Here is a 23,105-nt window from a genome sequence, read left to right on the forward strand (position 1 = left end):
CTATACCTAGTAAGTCAGATCTGCCAGAGTTCGATGTAGGTTACTTATTCCGTTGGGTTCAGCGACCCAAAATGAGACCTGGCCTCCGACACAAGACAGCGCCACTTCTCTCGGTCCTGTGCGACCTCTCGCCAATTGCTGACTCGAAGTTCGCGCAGGTCCGCCTCCACCATGTCGCACCAGCGATATCTGGGGCGTCCGATAGGACGTCTTCCTGCTGGACGGCCCAGGTATGCTATGCTCTTATCACGTTCCGATCTTCATCCATTCTCTCAGGGTGGCCCAACCAACGGAGTCTGTGAGCTTTAGTCTCTCCCATGATGTTAGGTTCAGCCACTAGGTCTTCTACGATCTTCCGTAAGATAGTGGGCCCAAAAAAAAGAATTGACGGAAGCTGGTCAGTCCTTACGAACCGTGAGACCGAAGACCTAGTGGATGTGATGTAGGTTACGAAAGATTTTATTTGTTCCTCAAGTAATTATACTTACAAGATGCAGTGCATAATTGTTTTCCTTCGTATTTTGTCGGAAACGTTCGTATTTGTCTTGCTACTTCAGTCAATCTCAGTACTTTTTGTACCGAGACTGACTGAAATAGCAAGACACGTTCATACGTCATCTGCACTTAGTTTTGACACATATTTGTGTTCGTAATTTATATAATTTGTTTTGTACGGTTTTGCGGGGTGTAATCGTGTTAAAATTTAAACACCGGGTCTTTTATGCATTGATTTTTATACTAGGGGCCCACTGATTAACAATCCGCCGGACGGCATCGGCCTGTCAGTTGTTCGGAACCGTCAAAATTTAGTTCTAACTGACAGGCCGATACCGTCCTGCGGACTGTTAATCAGTGGGCCCCTTTGGTGGTAGCCGTGAGTGACAGTCGCGGCCGCATTACTACCGCGATTATGACGTTTATTTCGTCACTCATTTTATAGTATTTTATGTACAAAAGATTAAAATCCTATTTTTGACAAGAAGCGCATTGCAATTGTTACATTTTGTTACTTTAGAAATTGGTCGGGTAAAATCGACGTGGAAATTTCGAACACGGCGCGACATGTCGATGGAAATGGAAAGTGATCGTCCATTGATAGTTCATTTATTATTAGTACGTTTGTATTTAACTGTTGTTTACGCTGAAGTTAGGTAATTATTGTTAGTAGAAAAAGGCGAGAAATTCAGAATTTGTATTGGACATCGATACTTAGCGCTTTCATTTTTGAAAAATGCCGCCCGTTTCTAGACAGAAAACAGAAAACTATAAATATGTTTAGAAAATACAGGCGTCTGTTTATTTGGCTACTTTCTTGTATTATATCGCAGAGTAAGGCCCAGCCCAATTCGGACTTTAAGATACGTCTATTAATAGATCTAGAAACGATATGGATTAGATATGTCAGTGTCAAACGTGAAGTTTCTTCAAACAAAATCGTCACTTTTGACACTGACACTGACACGTAATCCATATCGTTTTTAGATCTATTAATTGACGTATCTTAAATTTCGAATCCGGCAGGCCAACTTATCTCATTTATTTTGAAATCCAAAGTGTGAAATTAATTCTTAATTCACCATAATGCACTTAATTTTGTAGATCTATATCGCTGTAACAGTGTTAAGTAAATAAGTACGAAAGCCGATCATGTGAGCCAATGAGTTAACAATAGAACGAACTGAACTGACACGACACGGTCACTCGCGAACTAGTGAGTGAATGAGTGAATGGAAACTACACGGATTTTAATAATCAATCGCCTGTCCGACTTCAACTGTTCTGTGCAGATAGTGATTTTATTTCATGAAAGGGATAGAATTTGGGTTTTTAGCGAGATAATAGAATATTTTATATTAATTTAGTTTTTTTCTAATTTGATATTGTTATGCCAATCAAATAGGCTTACCGTCGTGTTTGATGATCTAAAGTTGGACTAGTACTTACCTACCACACGTCTTTTTTTTGTCAATTTTTACATTTCATATTTTACTTAAATTAATTGTTTTAATATAAGGAGGGACGACTTGGACGCATTCTACTCTAAATGGTGGGAAAATGCCGATGACAGGGTCGAGTGGAGAAAACGAGGGGAGGCCTTTCCCCAGCAGTGGGACACCAAGTAGGCTAGGTAAAAAAAATTGTTTTAAAGACAATATTATCTCACTTATGACACAAAATTAACACATTACAAAATTTAAAATTAAAGGAATAATGGAATATATCACCTCATTGGGCAAAATTTTCTCATGAAATTACGATCTTTACAATTACTTAACAACTGTCTTGGTTTTGAGAATTTATTTGCTCCAACATGTTGAGGTGTCTTCTTACACTGTATGCTTAGCCTAGCCATCAGCTAAAATATTTTAGGAGCAATCAGCTAGTACATTTTTAACATATTTAAAAATAACATGTCATATCACTACGATCTTTACAATTAGAAATACATTCAAACAAATTTTGATAATCAAACATCTGTTCGTCATAGTCATAAAATTATTCCATTAAAACTCTCTTAACATACATTAACTCTTGTCATTTCAATTTAAACCCTACTTTATAGTCCATAGAGTCTAAAATACCTTAAAGGTTCGGATTCATTTAAAAGGGTTGGCAAATCTAAGTCCTATTGTGAGTAGTCACGCGCTCCTTATATTATAATGTTTAATGCTTCCGTTGCTATAGGAATAGTTTCAATAGATTCTATCATTAACTGACAATAGGGTTTTTTAATATGTCGTAAAATATGATGTACTTTTGTATATTGACCTGTAGTAGAGTCAAACGAGTGAAATAGTTATTTACGATACACGTGCGAATAGATAATTCGCAACTCGTGTCGATTTAAAACACTCCCTTCGGTCGTGTACGTGTCGTTGTACTGTAAAATGTTTTTACAGTACATATGGTCCTATTTTTCCGCACTAGTGCGTAAAATAGCACTTTTCGTGCGATGTCAAAAGTTTAAAGGGCCATATGTACTGTAAAACGTTGTACGATACACGTGCGAATAGGTAATTCGCAACTCGTGTCGATTTAAAACACTCCCTTCGGTCGTGTTTTAATTTATCGCCACTCGTTTCGAATTTCCTCTTTTTCGCACTTGTATCGTAAATAACTATTAAAGTTCTGCTATAGTTATAAACTGGCAGACCGAAAAAGCCTGTATGGTTTGATAATATTCCATCTCACCTTGAAATTGTCTCTAATTCTATATAATCTAATACCTTTAAACGAGCAATTCTTGTATAATCGAATTTCGATTAAATTTGCTATACGGGGGTTTTCGAGGGCAAAAAATGGATTTAGCTACGTTTTATCTCCGGAAAAACGCGCATTTTTGAGTTTTTATATGTTTTCCGAGCAAAGCTCGGTCTCACAGATACTTTGATTTTAAAGGCGACGTTCGGATGTCAACTGCCTCTGCTCGTATTTCCTTTATCTGTCGATTACCTTAATAAAATGAGTAACAGAACGAACGTTTATAATAGCGGCAGTATTGCGACGGCGAACATCACTCATTTTAACAAGGGAATTGGCTGATACAGTGGTAGTAACACCGCCGCCGCAACAGTAATGCAGTACGGATATGATGATCATTCTTGTCTACGTGACAGCATGATAAAACGGCGTCCGTCACTTTCTACCCCGCGGTGTTAAACAGTAACAGTTGTTTTATCACGTGGATAAAAACATCCATAATACGCCGGCAGCTCGTAATTATTGTTGTCAGTTGTTGACATCTCAACCTTATAAGTTTGACATTTTACGTAGGTACACATAAATAACCGTAAAATTAAAATTCAATGAAAATTGGTTACATTGTTTTCCTTTTCTATCCATGATCGAGCTATTAAAAACCACTACACTAATCGACTGAAATAATAAGTAGGTACATATTATCTCACGCTAACCTCGCATTAGTAGTTTTAATTAGCTCCACGTGCTATTAGACACGCACCCAAGGCATATCACATCGACTTTGATATTCTTTTCTTGAATCTGGCTGCCCAGATGGGTTGTAAGTTGCCAGTTGTCCATTCGTTACCGATAATTGCTTGCGATTTGCAATACATTGCGGCATTTTATGGATCATTTAAATTCGTTGCTCCTACTTTTAACTAAAATCGCTTGCCATTTGTTGAAAGGTCTGTAGAAGCCTTAAATACATATGATGTCTCAGCTAGATTCTCTCTTTCTTATTAAGTTGTCTATAGGGGAGGTTCCTGTCCACGCGAGGCCGAAGGCTGAGCTGTGGGAACTTAGTGCTCGAACGCAGAACAATAGTACTAATAGTGTTCAAATGCGAAGGCCGAAGGCCGAGGTCCGCGTAAGGCTAAAGACCCGGAGCGTCCGACAGGTGTGCGCTTCCTGCAACTTCCCCAAGTATCTCAAATGCAAAGGCCGAAAGCCGACTTCCGCGTAGGGCCGAAGTGTCCGAGAAAGGTTAGCTTTCGCGCGAAGGCCCAGCTGGGAGGTTTATTTACGCGTCTCCTCAACAGAGGGCCTACAGTTAACATTTCGTTATCCGCCTCTCTATCGCTCTTGCATGTATGTATGTATGTATGTATTTACTTTATTGTACATAGAAATATAAACACGAGAAACACAGTTACAGAGTCAATTAAATACAACAAAGGCGAACTTATCCCTGAATGGGATCTCTTCCAGTTAACCTTTGAGGAAATGAGTAGAACAGAAGTAACGATGAATGACAAACAAAAGCAAAAGTGTACAATCCCTAAAATAAATAAAATGCACGTTTTGAATACACATTACTCCAAATATACATAAATAGAAATATAACAATACAAGAGTACATATACATATAATATATATAGGTATAAATAAAAATAAATAAATACTCAACATATAATATAAATAGATATATAGATATTAATTCGAACCAGAAAAGTAAAGGAAATGAAAGAAATAGGTACTTAATCGGGAAAAACAGAATTATCTAAGTATCGGAAAGCCACAATTTTCTAAGCCTCTCCTTGAGTGATGCTACAGATTGGGATTGCCTCACGGACACCGGAATCTCGTTCCATAACTTAGCGGCGTGGACAGTAAAGGATTTTTTGTAAGTGCGCGTCTTATTGGATGGAATTGCGAGTGAAAGATTGGTGCTTGATCGAAGACGGTGACCACTGCCAGCAGCTAAAAAACTAAATCTTTCGGAGAGGTAAGGTGGCGCAGCAGGATTGAATAAAACATTGAAAAGCAATGACAGGATATGCATATCTCGACGACGACGAATCGGAAGCCAGCCAAGCTGAGATCGGAACTGGGAAACATGATCAAACTTACGCAGACCGAAAATGTATCGAATACAGATATTTTGCAGTCGCTCGAGTTTATCCAGAAGCTCCTCACTGAGGTCTAGAAAAGCAGAATCAGCATAGTCTAACAAAGGAAGTAAAAGTGAACAAGCCAGCGTTATTTTAGTTTGGAGAGGAAGGAAATTTTGAAGACGCCTCAGTGAGTGGAGAGACGCAAAAAGTTTATTGCTAATGTCGGAAACATGTTCGAGCGATAAAGGCCAATAGACGAACCAACAAAAGTGATGTGGCTCACAGCAGGCTGTCAGCAATTGAGGCACAGTCCAGAGATTGAAAAAGAGACAACTGCCATCTAGTGAGTCTTAGGGAACCCACAGATTACCAGTTCGTCGGATGATATCAGGCTGTCAGTTGTTCATAGCTGTCAAATTTTGCGTTTAACTGACAGGCAGGTAATCAGTGGGCCCTTTAAGGTATTGGTTGAGATTTTGCCGCTGAATAATGACACTTTTTGTCATAGTAATATGGTATGAAGACGTTTGGAACGCTGATTGCGTCCATAATACCGCTGTCGAAGGCCCGATACCAACAATTCCATCAAAAAAACAGCCGGTGACATCTCATAATTTTGATCCTTATTACGGTTAATGTCCAGTTATTTTTCGTGTTTTTATGCCCGCGCTATAAAAAGATAATTACAAAAATAATTGAAACGAAATAATAAAGGGAAGACGGGGGTTAATGACACGCGGGGAGGCGCGGGACAGTCGGGCATTACGACCTAAATAATCAACATAATTACACTTTTTACCCCGGTCTCCCCTTTTTACCCCTAAGTGGAGGCGATAAGATTCACTATTTAGATCGCTCGAATGTAGAATGATAGTTAATGTGTGGTTTTAGCCTTATAATTTAGTTGGCGATCTATCGATCTTTAATGTTGATTTAGTGGTAGCGTATAAAGTAAACTTTTCATTGATAATTGTTGATTATTACACTTTTAGGGTATATTGTGAAGGAGAAAGATATGTTTTACGAGGACAATTAGTTGCAAAAATGTGCGTTTAAGCGTTTTTATAATTCGGCGGTTCAAAGAAAGCGCGTTATATTTTTGTAAGAAGACGTCTTTAAAGTTTTATTAACTATAAAACTCGGTGTATTTAAATATAAATCCATTGTAATACAACTAAAATGAAATGAGTTTTAAAATGTTGTAACTAACATAATAAGAGTGACATTCCATTTCCAACTGCAGCTGCAATACTGTTCATTTTACTATGGAAATTGACAATGACAGCGACGCGTTTCCATAGTAAAATGAACAGTATTGCAGCTGCAGTTGGAAATGGGATGTCACTCTAAGCGTTGTTGAAAAAGACAACCTGACATTGAACATTTCGTAAGATAGGTACTTTGAAATTTTGACTGTACCCCCAGTGTTTTCATTCACTGTTTTCATTCGATAGCGTGACGCATAGACTAGGAATCCTCTACACCGAGTTTAGAGCAATTATTTCATGCAACCGATGATGCCAAAAATGCGGGGGTGCGCGGGACGAGGTGAGCGAAGTCCCGTGCCGTGATTGGTCCGTTCAAAGACATGGACGTCACACAAAGACACTTTCGACTCGAACATGGAGTAAAATTACCGTATACGTGGCAGAGGGGGTAGCGCGACTATGCTCAGTCTGGAGGATGTGTTGTCTGTGGCGTAACGTGACGTTACCTACGTGTTTGCGTTAAGTGTCATTTTGTATAGCTGTAGTAGGTACGATCACGACTTCACGACAGACAGGTTTTAAATCTAACTTCTTCTTCCTCGCGTTATCCCGGCATTTTGCCACGGCTCACATAGGAGCCTGGGGTCCGCTTGACAACTAATCCCATGATTTGACGTAGGCACTAGTTTTTACGAAAGCGACTGCCATCTGACCTTCTAACCCAGAGGGGAAACTAGGCCTTATTGGGCCTTATTGAGGTTTTAAATTTAACATTACTACATATTATTCTGTTGTTATAGTATCACTTAAAGATAAAAAAATACTTTCAAATACAGATAATTATTACTAACTTTCAGAAGCAATTTATTTCAGACCGCTAAATAATCTTTATAGCTCAAACACTCCAAAATACAAAACTTCGATCCCCGAACGAGTTAAATTTAGCTCAATTAAGGTATTTTGCGCCAATAAACATAGTAGGTATAGCACAATGAGCGAGCGAAGATGTATAATTAAAGATAATGAGTCGCCATTCAAATGTCCGTCTGTCGGACGAATTACATTCCCGTTTTACCTTCATCTAAATGTACCAGCATAAAATGATCTCTGAGGGCCCTCTGATTTGGCATCAAAGTGTGTGTGAGTTCCTAAGATCAGTTTGCTAAAATATTTTGGCGTGACTATACTAATCATGGCAACGTAGTACAGTCACCTGCAATAATACTCTTCGTAGGCCGCAAAAATATGGGGCTCTACTGAGATTGTGTCAGATATTTTTGCGGCCTTCTCGTTGTGTCACATAATATGCAGGTGACTGCACAAGGAAAAGTTTTAAAGATAATTGAAGACATGTATAAGGGAAGCCATCACTTATATGAACATTTTATGAGTACAATTACTACTCTATTGAACTTGTACCAAAACTACCAAAAAGTAAGGTTAGCGGACTGGAATTTACGAATAACTGTATCCAGGATACGTGTGTGAGACTATATCTTGGAATATAGAGTAGAGTTACAAAACCAAATAACTTACTATATTTAATGTAATAAAGGATTGTGTTTGGGTATCAAAGCCAAAGCAGAAAGATAATACACTTAGTTTTGTATTAGATAAATGATTTTGTTTTTAATATCAAATGATATTTTGTATAAGATGTGTAAGTAAGAAAAATATTCCTAAATAATATTCGATACCGGCGCCGCCTCTATTCCTTTTCGTAACTCAAAGCACCCATCATTCACTTCAAGCAGCCGTTTCTATGCAAATTGTAACTCTTCATTGGCCAGGATTCGTCACAAGTTTCGCTTAAATGCTTCATTAGAACTTATTGATAAGAAACAATTCTTAATTTAATATTTTAAACTTTCGCGTTTTGAATACATATTAACTCACATTATCAGCCGCGACCACGACCAGTGAAACCTGTGTCGAAACGTCGGTAAATAAAGGTAATTGAATATAATTCGCGTTAGACCCGTCTATAATGTGAGTTAATATGAATTCTTAATTTCTTAGGCACTGTGAATTCTATTAGTGCCCGATTCTAATTTTTAGATTAGGATTCTAAAAGAGCTTCGCATTAAATTGTACCTATCTTATTTCTGTGATTTTGATACATTTTAAATTAGTTTGTTTTTGAGTTGATCAGTTAAAAGTAAGTATTTAATGGGTGTGTATTTTCCTAGCAAAACCTGCATTATTGGATTTCAGTGGATGTAAACTAGTATAGTGAAAGGAATGAAAGTTTACTTATATTATGATCTGCCATAACGAATGTGAAAATAGCACTTAATACCTAAAAGTAGGTAGGGGTGAGCGGGGTTAAACGTGTCGATTTTCATAAAATACAAATTTGATATATGAAAACAGTGTGAAGGTATGTGGGTTGCGCTATATTAAATAATGATTATTTGCGTTTCTGAGCAGCGATAAAAAAGCAGCAGTGTCTTATGCTTTCCTGTGGCATAAGACAGTGAAGCCGAGAGGGTAATGCAGGTGCTGGGCATCCCTGCGTTTCCTTAATTCCGTCCCAGGCGGTGTAATGTATGTTACACCATAAATCGTCTGCAATAGACGTAAAGGCCAATGATGAGCAGCGATATTATTTTGTGCATCGTTAAACAGTTTTTTCACCAGAATTTTTTTTATGAGATAGGTTGGAACGGAACAACCGCTATGGGGCGGGTTTTTCCGTTGCTAAAATTTATAGCTTATCCGTCAAATATTTAAATCTCAGTTCACACACGCTAAAAGAGTATTTTGCAGTTCGTCGAAATATATGATAATTTGTTGTGTAGTATCAACAGATAGTAAAAAAAAATCCAAAGCAAAAATGTGACTATCCGTGGGGTTCGTTGTGCCCTCGTTTTTGATTTATTTTCCATAACTACTATTCTACTATAATGGAAGCAACGAAAACGGCTCCTGCAACCGCATAGTGGCTTGACTTTTCGCGACAAACATCATGCGAATCGCTCCATGGTTTACTTGCGTTCCTATTCCCATCGGATCAACTTACCTCCGGCACGTTTAACCCCGCTCTCCCCTACCTAGATGATCAATGTTGCAAGGCATGTAGGTATATTATTATTACCTACATTAAATTTACATTAAAATAATTTAACAACATTTTAAATTTTTACGAGTACCTAAGAAGGTACCAGATTTTTCTAAAGGTTGTACTTTACTCTAAAATATAATTATTAAGCTTCACACCCACTACAATCAGTTTTTGAATTTGGTCTCGCATAATTCTTCCCATACTGTGCACCCAAGAACTAAAATGACTTAAGTTCATAATCTTTTACATGCAATTATTTTGCTAATCGTTCAATAAATAAGTTCCAAAGTCGCTTAAACATGTAGACAGACTTCGGTCGCTTTGTACCCCGTGTTTAATTTGTTAACGTATCAAAAACAAACGAAATCATTATTTAGCTCCCGCATATCGAGTAGCACAATCGTCAAAGGGTTGCACTTAAAGAAAAATATAAAATAAACAAATAACAATGGCAATTGAACGCATTACGATCGCTCGTAAAACGCTCAGAAACGCAGTACCAATCGTAAAAAGTGGCCAAGTTATAATTTCGAACGGGCGAAAAAATAGACGATTCAAAATTAAAATGGCTAATGACTAAGACCATTAAGTTAATCATTTTAATTAGAGTTTGCCATTCGTTCGCGTTTGTGTTTTGTTTTTTCGCTCGCCGCGATAATTTTCCGCTTCGCGTATACAATGCGTTTTCTACTATATGCACACTTGAAAGCTTTCTTATATACCGGTCAATGTATAAGTCGTTTTGGTTTATAGTTTGGTAGGGAGCTAATTGTGTTGGTAATTATGTGCCTTGAATGTTGTACTATTCGCAGATCAATAAAAGCTATGAGGGCGAGTGTTGGAAATAAATTGACTTGTATTAGTTGCGTCCTATTTTATTGCTTAAGATTTAAAACCACCTAAACCATGTGGCTATTTAACCCGGTTGAAATTTTAAATGTTAAATTTCTTAAGACATTAAGTCCACCATTTGCTAAAATATTAAAACAATTAAAATACATAAATAAATATATATGTAGCAAGCTATCGGCTAAAAAATAACTAATTTAGTTTGATTTAGGTACTTCAACTGACCAACAAAATCATATTGCGGAGAATTATATTGTTAGTATTTTATATAGAACATGAACACTACCTGTACAGTGTTGCCAACTTGGCATAAATAATGCCAGATCTGGCATATTTTCATTCGCTTTGGCACCAAAATTTTCCATTTAGCATCTGGCATATTTTTTAGCATAATTTAGTCTAAGCCAAGTTTGCACTTACTTGGCAGCTACAATATGTGCCATCGCCTTATGTGGTTCATATTTTCATATGAATTTTGACTTTTGTGGACGGATGGACGTCGACGGTCTATCTAAAGTTGGTCAAGCAGATCTTGTCAGTAGAAAAAGGCGGCAAATTTAATAAAAATATGTGTTTTAAGTATCTAATTTCATGTGATATTTTAGCATTTTTTTTAGCATACTCAATAATCTTTGGCACAATCTAGACAATTAGTCTAGCATTTTTTCAAAATCCCAGTTGGCAACACTGTACCTGTACGCTATAAGTTTCATAACCAGTATCACGCAAGTAAATTAATTTCAGGTAGGTACAAGAAAATAACAAAGACTAGTAGTTTCCATATAATACAAAGTCTCTCATATACCGGGTGTGGCCTGTAACACGAACAAATAATTAAAACATAGATTGTACTCCCCAAACGGTGACACTTTGTTCAACAACTTTTAAAAATTATGAAGTATTTAGACTCCGTATTTTTCATACAAAATAAATATTATCTTCAATGGACGCCATCGCGACGTCATATCATTGTGATTGGCGTTGCTTGTCACGCCTTAAACATAACAAAATTCGCAATCCATTGCGCCTTAGAATAAACTTTAAAGTGTATTAAAAATCAAACCCAAAGGACTTTTAAAAAGTCGCTGAACAAATGTTGGTCAGTATGAGGAGTACAGCCTACAGTTTAATTTTTTGCTCATATTACAGGCCACACCCGGTATGTCGTCACATTAGTCACATTACCAAGAAATCAGTCCTACATTATTTGTATTGTGCTTTGATTTCCGCTTATAATTACAACAATCGCTTAAAGCGAATACTCATGGCCCTGGCAGTCCCACACGAGCGAGAGGCAGATATCTTTGTGAGTGAGATGGTAATACTATATAACATATGTGTATTATTTATTCTAGCTGATTAGCAACATTTCAATCTTACAAGACTCTATACCTACTTCGTTTTTTTTAGCATTAGAAATTAGGTAAACAATCTTGATGAGTCTTTTAATTGAAAAACACATTTTAAAAATAAGTTACGGCAAATATGTAACAATTATGAATCTAATACGATCATTTATATTCTTCTGCTATCATAAGTAGTTAGCCATTTTTAAAAAGCATTTTTCAATTAAAAGACATGTCAAGATCGCTTACCTTCTTTCAAGTTCTTTCTAATGCTAAAATGAATTAGAGTTTGTCAGTTTTTTTTAATCAGGTGAAAATTATGAATCTAATACGATCATTTATATTCTTCTGCTTTCATAAATAAGTAATAATTTTATATTTTTATAAAGCGTTTTTCAATTAAAAGACATGTCAAGATCGCTTACCTTCTTGCAAGTTCTTTCTAATGCTAAAAAAACGAACTATAAGGGCGAGTTACCACGTGCAATCAACGCACTGATCAACGTTAAATATGGCGGCGTTGGCTGTCTTCAGTAGAACTCCTCCTTTCGGGCATTTTCGGCTAAGCATTGCTCCGAGCAATTACTAGGGTTGGCATTGGCACCGCTGACGTCCTTATGCGTGCACGACCACAGAAGATAATGACTTGAATTTTCATAACCCTAAATAGCTGAAAGGGATAGTGTCATACATTAGAAAGGGATTGCATAATTTGTCCCTGAATCGCTGTCAAACTTCGGTTTTGTAGGAAGTGTCATTTCTGTATTTTAGGCCCAGTAGTTTCAGAGATAAAGGGAGGGGGGGAATGGTCGGACAGACAGACGCACGAGTGATCCTATAAGGGTTCCGTATTTTCCCTTTTGAGGTACGGACCCCTAAAAATGTGTAGAATTAGCATATAACAGGGTGAGAGCAACGAAAAATCAAATGAACATAGCAATTGAGCACGAAATAATAATTCAAGAACCCGTTCGCCAGACTAATTATACGCAATTCTCAATTATCTCGCAAATGAGCTATTAATTTGTACATAATTAGCTTGTGTTACCGTGTAAACACGCCTAATTAGGCACGATATAAACTAAAAACGCAATTTATGTTCACGTACAATGTTAATATCGAAGGTTTCTATAGTCTGTATCTTTAGGTATTTAAATAAAAGTAAACAAACAATTTGTACATTTTCGGGTAGTTATAACATTTATTGGTTAACCAACCAAATACAAAATCGATCACTGGACAACCTGACTTTAACCTACGTTATTTGATCATGTAATGTTTTCGTTTACTCTCAAATAGCTTAAGGAGCCATTTGGGGGTAGATTTTGTTTATTTTTATTTAAATACCTATAGATACAGAGTATAAGGATATTAGGGTTTTGGAATACTACGTGCATCCCAATAATAGGAATTTATCATAATATTGGGTGATTTTGATTTTGTGGTTGTGATCCCGAATGTCAAAAATATGTTAAGATGATCATACTGAAAAAGGCTTCATGGGACCGATAAGAAAATCGTTAAAGAAATCTACCCCTGGGGCCCTGGGCCCATACATCTACTTCGGGCCCTCAAGGTGTCCATATTACCTACGTCTTTTTTTCGCGATTTTAGGATTATTAAATATATTATATAATTTAAGGATTGCATATACTTTGGGTGCGTTGTATCACACGGGACTATCGATAGTGACTGGACTACTACGCTAAGTTTGTATCGACTTGGCACTCTTGGCTTAACAATGTATGGCCGAGCCATAAATCACGTAAAATTTAGCGTAGACGAAATCTAGGTATCGAATTACCTATTTGCATGTGTATCGTACGCTTTACAGTACATATGGCCCTTCAAATTTCAAACTTCAAATTCTTGCGGTGAAGCAGCACCATATACTGTAATAATAAGAATTTACCGTAACTAAGTACTTACATACTTATACCGGGTGTGGGCTGTAACACGAGCAAATAATTAAAACATAGATTGTACTCCTCAAACGGTGACACTTTTGTTCTACAACTTTTAAAAATTATGAAGTATTTAGACACCCTATTTTACATACAAAATAAATATTATCTTCAATGGACGCCATCGCCACGCCATATCATTGTGATTGACGTTGCTTATGCCTTAAACATAACAAAATTCGCAATACATTGCGTCTTAGAATAAACTTTAAAGTGTATTAAAAATCAAACCACAAGTTATTTTTAAAAGTCGCTGAACAAATGTTGGTCAGTATGAGGAGTACAGCCTACAGTTTAATTTTTTGCTCATATTACAGGCCACACCCGGTATAATACCTAATCAAAAGCCCGATATGAAACGTTCCCACGATTCCAATACAAATTGGACCCAAAATAGCTTGATTAACTCGAATATTAGCCAAAACGATTGGTCGAGTACACTCAAATTAGAAAAGGAAAAGGCTACTTATGCCTGTTTAAATGTAAACTCTAATCACGAAGCTACAACGTCATATGCGACAGTTACACATCGAGCAACTGGAAACTGATTTGTTACATTTTGATGTATCGGCATTAAAACTTGAGCATGAACCCTTTTCCTGGCCAAACCGATTTGCAAGGTTTCCCCAAAAAATCCAAATATATTCCAACCAATCCAGCTTTGATGTTTCATTTGAAGACAAGTCACATTTCCCGAAAGTACAATTTAACTTGAAGCTTAAATCGGAATGCTAAAGTTGAAATTCTATATTGACCCGTATGTGGTCGATAAATCGTACTATGCCTGGATAAGGTTAACCCTTCTTGGGAAGGCGGCATATACAATTTTTGGTTGGGAACACCGTCATAAGGAAATAACTATCGTATTTGAATACGTAGTACTTCGCTCAGATACAGTCATAAAGAAAGAGCTTAGCTCCTTCTGCACTTATTCTTCTGTAAGTGGAGTTGAACTAACGCAAGAGTTAGAAGCGAAGAAAGAATGAGGGAAAGAAGCAGTGGCGGCACGTCGAACATGTCCATAGGCAAGCCGGGGCTAATTTCGCTTACATATTTCCTTTACAACTCTGCTCAAACGTGCAAACACAGGCAAGCCGATGGGAATCGGCTTTTATGAACGCGCCGCCACTGGAAAGAAGGCTAACAAAGAGAGTGTATAAGGGAGAAATGGAATTGGGAGTTGGAAAAGGTAGACATCGGCGGACTTTCTCGGATCAGATCGGGGAAATCCCGAAGAAAGACCAGGTCAAGAGCACCCTAAACCGGCGAGCGTGTAATGAGGAATGTTATGAAAGTGAAGGAAGCGAAAGAGGTATGTCAGGATCGTAGCAAGTGGAAATCCGTGGTCTCTGCCTACCCCTCCGGGAAATAGGCGTGATTGTAGGTATGTACATATGTAGAAGCGAAGATAAAACTTGTAGACGGTGTTACATGATAGACGGTCTTCGCCACATTGACCTTACAGAAGATAATGCAACGAGCTGAGCCTGTTCACTCTCGTATTTAGTACTAACGTTTAAATAACTACTTAAATAAAAGTATCTAACTATCAATACGGGATGCACATATGTCGTTTGTGTTTTGGCTTCTGAACTAGCAAATTGATAGTGTAATGAGTATCAAACGAACTGCCGTCTTCCGAGTGGACAGGGAACCTATTTAGGATAATGTGAGGCAAATTAAACTTTGTTAGTATAGTGGTACGGCGCAAATTGTAATGGCAAACTGGACCTAAGTAATGGTTTTATAAAAGATTAAGTATTTGATATTGTTAGTTTTGGTTTTGTTCTTATTATCTAGTCAAGCGGTGATGAATTAATTAATTAATTAATAAAGTGATTAAAATCTTTATACTAAAATCTGCAAAACACCTAGTTATGGTAGGTACCTTCTCATTTCTTCTCATCTCATGTATTCTCATTTCTTTTATTGATTTTATTCTCTTTTCCTTTTGTAAGAATTTGATATGTTTTCTGAAAGAGCTACGTATTTGTATAAAGTTATGTACTCACTGAGTATAATTGCATGAATTCTATAGTAATTTAAATTGTATTTTTCTTAATTACTCGTAATGCATGTTAATTATAAGATGTAATAATGTTTTGAAAAGATGTGTCCCGCCGAGTTTGTTGCCGGTCCCATATTGGGATACCCTCCTCCAATTGAGGGGGGATTTAAATCTTCTCGGGGCAGAGGTGTACGGTTGGAGCCGGTAAAGGTTTATTTAACGTTCATAAGCGCATTGTAATATGCCTACTTGAATAAACAATTTTTTATCTTTATCTTTTTATCTTTTTTACCTACATTACGTATGATTTACACAAAATATTGAGTAGCTAATTTTAGCTGCCTATCTCTACATATTTCATACCTCTCTACATAAGTATTCTACATATACTTTATTACGTATTTCTAGTGCAAAAATTTAGTTATCAAATCACATCTGTAAAAAGTAGGACTCTATTCTTCACCCTTAAGCAAATGCGTATAAGTGCGAGTCAGTAAAAATGGTTTAAATATTGAACTATTCACTCAACACCTTCAAATACAGTGTAACGTACTAATCTGATAAAGTTTAATTACCTAACTAAGCTCTGTATGTATCATAAGCTCTGTGGAATTATTCTCTTATATTTACGATACAAACTTAACAATTGTAGTTTGGCCCCTGGATAACAACAGTTCAATTGTATAAGTTCAACTATGCCGGTTTGGAGATGTCAACAGAAAGGAAATCCATAATAAACATTATGTAGCTTTTGAAAGTACGTACTCCACGTAAACAGTCTGAAAGTATCAAGACATGACTCCCTAATACACAGTACCCTGTACTTAACGTGTTTTAACCTTAATCAAACAGTTTTTTGCAAATTACGGTTTCAAAGCGGACATTTTTAAATCAAAACATAATTAATGACAGCTCAAAACTTAATCTCCAGTAAAAATGCCAACGAAACATTTTTGCAATTACGCTCCGAAAGCATACATTTTCGAATTAAAACCTAATCAGGGACCCAGTTATAAATCGAAATTTTGCAAGCTAACATAATTATGCTCAAGTATAAGCATTTAATCGATGTAATATATCAACGTAAAATGCTATAACCCGAAAAAATCCGCTTTTTAGACGTTTCGGTTTCGCAGCCTAATCGTCGGGCCAAATAAAGGGTTGCGCGTTTGGAAATTTAATGAAATATTTGATTTATAACCACCGTGAACATCAGGTAGCTTATTATAAGAGTATATCATTAAACATTACATATATAATTAAAGGCGCGCTTAGCCCGAAGCTACCCCAATTTAAACCGGGCATTATAATTTTAATAAAATTGCCGGCCGGCCGCAAACAATAAAAAAAGGAGAAAATTATAACACATCTGATTGATGTATTATTTGGTAATTTATTGGTTGTAATTACATCGTGTAATAATGGTGGATAATGCGAGCGGAGCGGTAGATTTATTAGTATTTATTAAAGTATGAATTATTGTATAATTACTGGGATAGAGCTTCCAAACTAAACAGAACGGTTGTTTTAGGTTCGGATTTATGGGCCGGTTCTCGAAACGTCTAATCGGGCTGAGTTCGGCGCCAGCCACTGTATCGGCTATAAAATGCATAGTTAATGTATTATCCGATATGCAAATTGTTTTATGAAATGTTTAACTCATAGAGGTGGTGGTTATACAGGCTGTGTCTGACCATGGGGCTTTAAATCACCAACCCCGAAATCCCGATTTTTTTTTTACTTTTTCATACATTTTGACTGATCAGATGTCGACGTTTTCTATGGAAAATCCAAAAAAATTCCCCGATTTTAGGGTTGGTCCCATAGTAAAAGTAGCTCAGTTTAGCGAGTAAAATCAAGGCCTGGATTTAAAGCCCCATAGTCAGACACACCATGGATATACGGCTGATGAACTAAAGACGGAGGAATAGTACATCCAAAATCTAAAATAGCAAAAGGATAGTTTACAAAATTTACAACTTACAACCAATTAGACCAATCAAATTATATAAAAAAAGTGTATTGAGGAGTTAATTTCCATGCTGGAAATCGTTTTAATACCTTAATTTGATCCAAAATGTGTAATCCGAGTTTGTGCAATCCCAAAAGGTTAAATGTGTTTTTTGAAACCACATCTTATTTGGTTTGCAAACTTTGCTTCAATTATTATGACCAGGAATTCGACTTTCAGACCGAAAATAATGAAGGAAAGTTCTGTATTTTTTTTTTAAAGCATCGATAGTTACGGCTTCTGAACTCATTATGATATTTTAAAGTGAGTGAATAAGTGAGTGAGTGTGTTTTTATAGTGAGTGAGTCATCGTCAGTTCTTATAATGAGTTTACTTAAATTATTATGTTACTGAAATACTAAATTTACAAATGCACAAACATATGTTTCTATTCTATTGATCCTATTCCTACTAATAGTATCTCATTATTCTCGTTACTATAACTAAGTACCTTTTCACCACACCAGCTCGGAAAGGCTTACTTTGCACTTCAAAAACTGATAGCAAAGTTGCATTTTATTCACATGTGAGGCAAAGTAATCAATTACAAACGTTGACTAATTTTCTTATGTTTGCCGGTAGAATTGACTTTTAAATGATGATTTTGGATGATAAATATTTAATAACATTCATTTGGATTTAATTTTGTTTATATTTTACATTTAATATTTGCTTCGGGTTGGTGTGCTGAAAAATTTTGTGTTTCACTCGGGGGCAAATCTTGTTTAACCCTCGTGCTTTGAAACCCTCAACGCTACGCTCGTGGTTCAATTTTGGAATCTTTCGCTTGCTCGGGTATCAATATCAGCACGAGCGGTTAAACAACAACTTTGCCCCCTTGTAAAACAAATAACTATTTCCATTCACTATAATACCAAAGTTAACGGCATCTAACTCCTATGTTAATCCCTTAATAGCCAATGCACATTTACACTAAATCGTTACTATCTAAAAATTAATAAAACAACAAAAACATTTCATTATTAATAGTTTTATAACCCTTAAGTACCATAGAGATTATACCACAGATACATAAAGATATAAGTATCGTCAGATAATTCACAGATGCGGAGCCATATATAATTATGATTCTCATAATTTATGCATCGAAGTTATTATTATGTTAAACATGTGTGTGGCTTTCTCGGTTTCTAGTTTTAAAGGCGTTTAACACGGTTTTTCTTTTTCGTTGCTTTAGGGTAGATTGTTAATAATTGTATAGCAATTATTATATATAAATTAGTAGCGATCGGAGAAATATGCGTCATTTGAAGTCCTAATTGGGTGGTATGTGTGCACGCGGGTAGTGCCTCAATGATAGAGGGAGCCTAGCCAAGATGCAAATCGTGACTTTTCGTGGCATCTGTCATCCCAATACATTTTATCTTTTCTTTTGTCGATATACGATTGTTATCTTGGCTAGGGCCCTAAAACGACTACGACTCCTTTTCGAAAACTATAAGCTATTCAACATAATTTGCATTAGTATAATATAAAACAGTGAAGATTAATAATAACGAGAACCACATTAAAGTAAAATATTGAAGGGGAATAATAGCAAACATTTTTGCAACGAGTAAAACGTTATTAGTAAAAGCAAGCGTTAGCATTAAAATATAATGCTTTTCATCACTATTTTCAAGAATAAACCAATAATAAAACTTACAGTATCGTCCATTTTTAACATTACCTTTGACAACTCTCAGTGGTCCCAAGCCTCCCTGCCCATCAGGCACGGTGGTGTTGGGATACGACAAACTTCTGCTGTCGCTCTTCCTGCTTTTCTTTCATCAGCGCATAACATTGAAAAACTCCTAAAAACTGACCCCCTTATAAATTTGGACGTCCCTTTCCTGCCGGAGGCTATCGACAGCTGGAAAACGGCCTGCCCTAACGCGGACTTGCCCATCACTCGCCATTCGCAACACCAATGGGACGAGCCGCTCTGTCTGCTGGTACGGGATAATCTGTACGAAACGTCAACCAGCACCACAGAGCGCGCTCGTCTCCTTGCTGCGACGAAATGGGAATCAGGCTCATGGTTGCAGGCCCTGCCATCAAAGAACCTGGGCACACTTCTCTCTACGAACACCTTCAGGATTTCTTTGTGTTTGCGCTTGGGGGTGGCTTGTGTGGCTCCTCATCTGTGCCAGTGCGGTGCAAACGTGACGCGTTTTGGTCTCCACGGTCTATCTTGTACGAGAAGTGTCGGCCGTCTTTCACGACACGCGAGCCTAAACGACATCCTCCGCCGAGCTGTTGTCACGGCTGGGGTGCCGGCGGTTCTGGAACCGTCTGGTTTGGCCCGCGATGACGGGAAGAGACCGGACGGCATGACCCTCGTTCCCTGGAAGATGGGACGGCCTTTGGTTTGGGATGCCACATGCGTGGACACCCTTGCGCAGTCCCATCTTCCAGGAACATCTAACAGAGCTGGTGCAGCCGCCAACGCGGCTGAACACCTCAAGCGGCGCAAATATGCAGCCATTGATTCTGGCTGCATGTTTGAGCCGTTTGGGGTGGAAACCCTAGGGCCGTGGGGCTCTGGCGCCCACGGCATATTCGCCGAGCTGGCGAAGCGCCTCGTGGAGGCGACGGGTGACAAGAGGGCTGGCTCATACCTTGCGTAACGCATTGGTATTGCCGTCCAGCGCGGCAATGCCGCCAGCCTTCTTGGCACCCTGCCCCAAGGCACTGAACTGGAGCCAGTTTTTTATTTATAGGTTATTTTAGTTTAGTAGTTATTTTAGTTGTAGATTTATGTAGTTTTAATTTTAGTTTATAATTGTTTTTATTTTGTTTATATTACATGTATTTCTTGTTTGAATAAAAAAGAATAAACCACCATTGACTAACCAGTGACACTTACATGTAAACTGTCAATAACATTATTAACTAAGGGTGGCTACCTGTCCAATGTGTATTTTGTCTCACATTTTGCTTAATGAGAGAGTGAGATGCAATAACATTGATCCAATATATTGGACAGATGGAATACCACTCTAACCCTTGGTGGGCCTTATATCTTTACAATAAAGTTTAGAATTGTCAGTTAACAATGTCCACGATGGTGGAAAGCAAATGTTTTTACAATGATTAAAATGTAATTAGTAATAAAAAGCGTTCAACCTTGGCACTTACCGGAGCCACTCACAAGGAGAAAGCAAATGTTTTCAACATTCATATAATGATTGAAATGTTATTTACATTCTATCATCATTATAATATTATGTCACTGATCAAAATATAATAATTAAAATTGTTCTACCCTGGCACTTACCGGGCAGAAAACAAATTCTGCAATAAAAATGTCAACTTTTTCAACGACCAAACTAATAATTCTTATAAGTAATAAAAAGCATTTCTACCTTGGCACTTACAGGGCTAGTCAAGGACTGTCAACATTTTTGCAACGATTAACGTGTAATTAGTAATGAAAAGCGTTCTACCTTGGCACTTACCGGGCTATTCAAGGACTGTCAACATTTTTGCAACGATTAACATATAATTAGTAATGAAAAGCGTTTCTTCTACCTTGGCACTTACCGGAGCTACTGGCGAAGAGGGAGTCTTCAGGTAGGGGTAAAACAGTTTGCTGATTTACTCCGGACTGCTGGCAACTGCTGACAATGTAATTAGTAATGAAAATCGTTCTACCTTGGCACTCACCGGAGCCACTGGCGAAGAGGAAGTCTTCAGGTAGGGGTAAAACAGTTTGCTGGTCTACTTCGGACTGCCGGCGACTGTTAACAATGTAACTAGTAATGAAAATCGTTCTACCTTGGCACTTGCCGGAGCCACTGGCGAAGAGAAAGGCTTCAGGTAGGGGTAAAACAGTTTGCTGGTCTACTTCGGACTGCCAGCGACTGTTGACAATGTACTTAGTAATGGAAAACGTTCTACCTTGGCACTTACCGGAGCCACTGGCGAAGAGGAAGTCCCTGTGGAGGGAAGACGTCTTCAGGTAGGGGTAAAACAGCTTGCTGGCCTGCTCCGGACTGCCGGCGACTGTTAACAATATAATTAGTAATGAAAAGCGTTCTACCTTGGCACTTACCGGAGCCACTGGCGAAGAGGAAGTCCCTGTGGAGGGAAGACGTCTTCAGGTACGGGTAAACCAGTTTGCTGGCCTGCTCTAGACTGCCGGCGACTGTTGACAATGTACTTAGTAATGGAAAGCGTTCTACCTTGGCACTTACCGGAGCCACTGGCGAAGAGGAAGTCCCTGTGGAGGGAAGACGTCTTCAGGTAGGGGTAAAACAGCTTGCTGGCCTGCTCCGGACTGCCGGCGACTGTTGACAATGTACTTAGTAATGGAAAGCGTTCTACCTTGGCACTTACCGGAGCCACTGGCGAAGAGGAAGTCCCTGTGGAGGGAAGACGTCTTCAGGTAGGGGTAAAACAGCTTGCTGGCCTGCTCCGGACTGCCGCACCGACTGTTGACAAACAACAGAAAACAATTATACTTTTATGACCGAAGTTTCATTTTTGATGCAAGATTTTTTCGCTGATTGTACTTTTGTTTCAAGGTAACTAACACTCATCGAGACAATGAAGTTATATGACCAGTACCCTGTATATCAAAAGCTTGTAACTGGATACAAGTGGGAGTCCCTTTTTTGACAGCTTTTGTTAGAAAGGGAAAGTTGTGTTACAAGTTACAAGCTTTTGATAAACGGAGCACAGATATATTACTGACGAATTTTCGATTATTTTTATATTAAATAAAAAAAAAATACCGAATACGAGATCATTCGTGGAAAAGCCTCTTTAATGTTTTTGCACTAATAAGTACAGCTTGGCAAAAAAGAGTAGAAATTAAAAAGTGGCAACACTGTAGTGTATGTCGTCCCGTTTTCTTATATATATTGGTTTGAAAGGGACGACACTACGATGTTGCCATTTTTTAATTTCTACTCTTTTTTGCCAGGCTGTACTTACTTTTGCTTTTGGTTGAAACGGTTTGGTATACTTACATATAATATAATACACAATTTTTAGAATTACTATAGAGAGTATCATTGATTTTTGCATGGTTCACCTACAATACATATTTAAACGTTAGTATTATTGAAACCATATAAAATAACTGTAAGTTTTTTTTACGTAATTCCGGCCAACCGAATATTTGTACCGATATCTCATATAAAACAATGACATAAATATTAATATTTATATTTAGTGGCCAAAGCTATTGAATATAACCTGGCTCTATAGTTATCTATAGCTCTATAGTATCTTCTAAAAAAATAATGGGCAAATATCTAGTACAAAAAGTTTTTATTTTCTTAACATAAAGGAGAAAACGATTTACCTAAAATATAATTATTCCCTGTTAGGAAGAAAACTAAACGCATG

At 37.5% G+C, this 23,105-nt stretch overlaps 1 protein-coding gene across 3 annotated transcripts in view; it reads right to left on the bottom strand.

Moving 5' to 3' along the window:
- Positions 1–21,746, bottom strand: part of LOC134670395 (POU domain, class 6, transcription factor 2) — a 213,310-nt gene extending 191,564 nt beyond the window's left edge. The window contains exon 1 of one of the 3 annotated variants that reach the window (XM_063528233.1): positions 21,651–21,746. The gene's annotated coding sequence lies outside the window, so the exon portion shown is untranslated. Of the gene's footprint in view, positions 1–21,416; positions 21,436–21,650 lie in introns of those variants that run through there. The other 2 variants (XM_063528232.1, XM_063528234.1) reach the window with 2 other exon arrangements.
- Between the last annotated feature and the right edge of the window lie 1,359 nt (positions 21,747–23,105).

The sequence above is a fragment of the Cydia fagiglandana genome, chromosome 13, assembly GCF_963556715.1.
Source record: "Cydia fagiglandana chromosome 13, ilCydFagi1.1, whole genome shotgun sequence".
Taxonomy (NCBI): Eukaryota; Metazoa; Arthropoda; class Insecta; order Lepidoptera; family Tortricidae; genus Cydia; species Cydia fagiglandana.